General features: G+C 40.2%; 1 protein-coding gene across 1 annotated transcript in view; it reads right to left on the bottom strand.

Moving 5' to 3' along the window:
- XG (Xg glycoprotein (Xg blood group)) overlaps positions 1-4885 on the bottom strand; it is a 31774-nt gene that overhangs the window by 9072 nt on the left and 17817 nt on the right. The window lies entirely within an intron of this gene.

Here is a 4885-nt window from a genome sequence, read left to right as displayed (position 1 = left end):
CCTACTGGTGAATGTGGTGGGAGTGGGAGGGCAGGGGGAGGGGAGGAAAGAACAAAGAGTAGCAAGCTACAGAACTCCTTGAAAGTAGAGTATCTGCACAGACCCCATGGCAGTGAGCTCATAGAGCTCAGAGCACATGTAAAGCTGTGCTGACATGCTGATGAGGTCCTGGCAGTTCACTTCACATGTAGCACACAGCTAAAGGGGAATGCAACTGCACCACTATATGCCTCTGGGTCTGCCTCTGCCAGCCTCTTACTAGGAAAGATTGTGACCCAGCCCAGAAGCCAATATGTTCACCAGGATCAAAAAGCAGAAAACTATGAACTCCCTAATCCAATTCTCTGATACTATAACTATACTTTAAATAAAATGGAGCTGGAACTGGAGCCCTGCTATGGATAAAGGAAAAATAATTAAGAACCATTGTTGATACGGCATATAACATTCAGAACTACTGTACCCTCTATGAACTACTGAGATAAACCCAGAATGTACAGAGATCAGTGTATCAAATTAAGAGGTGGCATTTACTGGAGTGTTTCATTTATGAGTTAATGATCTAATTGAGAAATTAAGGCAACCAATCAATAAAATTAAACAATAAAAGTAATAACGTGCAGAACTAAAATAGGAAAAAGAATCACATAAAGGGGTCTAAAGAGACTGCAAATATAAGAATTGAAAACAATATGAGATTCAACACTGAAAAAATATAAACTAACGTATGAAGAAACAAAACCCAAGCACTGATATCAGGGGGGTGGGAGGACCTTAAAAAGATGACAGGTATAGGTATAGGGGAGAGAATATAAAAAGATTCAATTTAGAAAAGACAACTATAAAGTCATCAGGACACAAAGTTAATAACCTCTCTCTCTAGCCTTGCCTAAACAAAGTGCTTTGTAGCCTTTGCCTACAAAGCACTAAAGCATGCTACTGTTCTGAAGTATACTCATGCTTAAAGTGAAATATTGTGTGTAAACACTTTGTTGAAGTGAAGATCCCATACCTAGATTACTTAAATGGTTTTCCAAATATCTTATTACTAGAATGATACAGACAAATCAAGTGGTGTTCAAAAAACAGCTAAAATAGAAAGAGAGGAGCTAAGGGACTGGTTTGTTAGAAACAAGCTACTGTACAGCTTGGTTAAGAGAGGACTAAGAGAACACACAACAGGTTATATATGTTATGGTATAAAATCTGCAAAAATGCCTTTGATTCAGGAACCTAATTCCATTGTCAAGTGCCAAGTAGGCAATTGAGGGTCTAAGAGCCAGATTTTTAAAAGGTGTTCAGGCATATAACTCCCACTGAAATCAATATCTTAAAAACCTAGACCTATATGCTGGTATCCTTCTAGAAAACAGGGCTTTATGGATGTCTTTTTTTTTCCTTCCATCTTTCACTTCTATTACTCTAACCAATTTAAATGCAAGGAGGCAGTTATTTTTTGAAAAAAGAAAGATAACGATCTAAAATGCTACAAAACCTTTAGAAAATACTTACGCCACCACCAACAGCATCTCCTAAATAAAGGTCATTAAAAGAAAGCAAAGCAGAGAATAAACAGCATACTCAATAGAAGGAGAAAAATGTATGTTTTAACAGCAAATGTAAGGCTATTGTTTAAGAATAGAAAATCTGCTGGGCCAGGTCATCTGCAAGTGCATGAGCTTCATACAGAAATGTATTCAGCATTTTAAAGATTTTATTTCAACATCATTACAGGGAGGGAAGATTATTGACCACATTATACTCCAGTGCTTTGCTAGCAAAATTTTAAAACAGCCCTAACCTTACTGTGTGATGGGGATATGGAAATAAACAGCATACAATTTATAGTTCAAAGTATTTTTTCACAGTCGTGGAGGCTTACAGCATTTTATTTTCAAAATAAAAGTTTAGGTATCAAACTGTTCATCTGATGTCCAAAATATTCATCCACAAGCCAGGTGATAGATTCACTAATACTATGTTGAATAAGGAGAAAGCACATTTTTAAAAAGGCTGTGCCATATCAGCTAGGTGAACATAACCACAAGGTGACACCTACAAGGACAAACTTCTTAAGTTGACCTGTAGTAGGTTTTGAATTGATCTTCAAACTAATTTTCCCATTAACTTGAAAATTCTCACAGTATCTAACCTATTAGGTGTAAATAGTTTACAAATTATGTATGGTGAATTTGGGGAAGTTATCTCATGTTCTTCATACAAAACAAAAATGTTCAGTCCCTGCTGTTAGTATAATGTGTAGGCAACCATCAATCCTCTGGATCATGGTATACATGTATGAGGTCTAGTCAGGAGCCTGATAAGCCCACTTGCACAAAGTCCTGAGACCATCACAACAAGATCTTTGATGCATACACCTAGCCAAGAATATGGAGGAATGGAGGCTTCCCAAAACCTACCATCCCCCTTTTAGACCATTGAGACAGAATCCAAAGTCCAGACTGAGTCCAGATGTTCAGTGTCTCAATGGTTGGAGCTTCTGCCAGACAGCAACAGATAAGAACTGCTGCTGATTTGCTCAAGCCTCAGAGAGGGCACATTTCAGTTAGGGCCATCTCCCTTTATCCTTTCTCCAACTAAGGAGTACCTACAAGACAGTGGGAGCTAGGGATTTGGGGCACGCTATACCTGCATTACTTTGGACTCCTATGGCAAAAATTCCAGGGGGCACCATTGTACTGCTTAGCTTCTATGGCTTTGCATGCAGGGCTGTACCTGCATAAGACAGATTTCTGAGGAGACCCAGGGGTGTGGGGAGAGGGGCATTCTTGTGCCCCTGCTGCAGTGAGCTTGCTCCTCAGCTGTAACCGTCTATGCCCATGCTATGACAGCAGCAGTAGCTGCTGCCAGAGTGGAGAGATAAACCAGGTAAGATTCCCTATCCCCTTCCTAGCTCTCCAGTGGTCAGCACTTGGACCAGGGCACTGCAGGGTCTCCCTACACCTCTGAGTGCATAAACTTCAGGAAACCCTTGGGCCAGATACAGACATTACACTTTTAGTGATATAAGTGATCAGAAACTGGTCTATATCTATAACAGAGAGCGACGGCAGTGGAAAAGATGAACAGACAAGTGGAATGGAGGACAGCAACAGTGACAACAGCAGCAGCAGCGGGTCCTCCAGCAGAAGCTGGAGCAACAATGACGAAGAGACCCCGTGAACTGAGTACCTGACCCCGGAAGCGGGGCATGGGTGGATGTGAAGAGAGGGCTGGTCGGAGATACCAGATAGGACTGAGAGTGTATTTTGTGTGTTTTGCGGACATTGTAACGGGTACAGGTGGCCAACGGGCCTCTGTACGGGTGCATGGGAGTGTGGGTGCGGTTTTTCTGTAATGGGATTGGTTTAGAGATATATATAAACATATATATAGAGAGATAAATATATTTTTACAAAAAAAAAATTAAAAAATAACCATAACAGAACAGAAGTTCAGCACACAGACTGGTTTAAAAATGGCAGACCCTGTTTTAAGATTTGCCCTGCACAAAGGGCAAATGTATGTTCTGTTTGCTATTAATCTAAACTACTCCGCTTACAGAAAATCATGTAACTTAGATCAAGTTAGTGGCTTAGGGTAGGTACAGACAAAAAAACTTTTGTTTTTATAATAAAATGTCCAAAACCATGCAAATGTAACTACTTCTAGCCAGAAGTATATTTAATAGAGAAAAATATTTTTAAAACACTTGCCATGATTCCCTGGTTGCTGCAGTATGAAGGTACAGTTGAGGTTTGGTGTGATTTTTTATTAACAGTAAGTAATATTACAGATGTTTATAACTTGTTTCAAACATTTATCCTGCAGACTACAATTGCAGTGTAACAGCAAATAATTTTGGACTGTGTGGGTAGAAAATTGTTTGGCTATTTTGAATAAGTATGCACAGCGGCTGGGGGGGTAAAGGCACTATAGTGCATAGTTGACAGCCCAGCAATTTCAAGTTTGAAGCCATAGCAGAAGCACTTATGGCACAGCCTGTCCCCATTCTAATACATTTGGAGATTTTGTTAAATACCTTGTCACAAGGACATGAAAAAGAAAAGGAAGAAAGAATGCACTGAAATTCTGGGTGGGCTGGAATGGTGGGGCAGGTTATGAAATCTGAGGCCACATGCTGAATGGTGAGGATCAAATATTTAATAGCTGTCACTTTCACGGAGCATTTCAGTGAAGGAGACTAACATTCCATGGGGGAAAACTGGGTGCTAATAAAGATTGTATCCCAATGCACAGGCATGGGGCCAGAACAAATTCTGTATATTGGATACGTAAGTGGGATTCTATTCCACCTTGCCCAAATCTTTGAAAATCCATTAATGCCTCTACTTCTGAAACAACCCCCACCTTATCTTTAAGACTGTCACACCTGCCTTTGAATGAACTGTTTATCAGAGACTCAGTCAGGGTGGAATGCAGTGGTGCTTAGGTGCCTACATCCACTTACATACCTAATAGGTGGAATGCAATCTAACCCAGGAGTGCCAACTTAGCATTGTGTGGAATGCTTGCCCAAGGCATTTCCTGACTGCTGAGCCTTCTTTAACCTTTATTCTTTAACCTTCTTTCAGTACAGCCATCATGTGCAGTTGTGGGTATGATCAGCAACCAAATAAAAAGCATTTTTTGAGAAAGAGAATGTGACAAAAAAAGTTATCACTTTAAAAATTAGTCTGTTGCATCCAATCTCCTCCTGAAGTCTGGAGTTACAACCCTCTAGTCCTCCCTTACTAGTCACAGCCATTCCTCTTCATTAGCATGGACAGCATAGAGCTGTTAAACACCTTGCTACTGCAGTGCAAGGAGGCAGAATGCCAGAACTGCATCTGATCACATTTTGTCTTAGTCACGTATTGTGCAC

Source organism: Alligator sinensis, unplaced genomic scaffold (genome assembly GCF_000455745.1).
Source record: "Alligator sinensis unplaced genomic scaffold, ASM45574v1 scaffold395_1, whole genome shotgun sequence".
Lineage (NCBI taxonomy): Eukaryota > Metazoa > Chordata > Crocodylia > Alligatoridae > Alligator > Alligator sinensis.
Note: the sequence above shows the minus strand (reverse complement) of the source record. Positions and strands in the feature narration are given on the sequence as shown.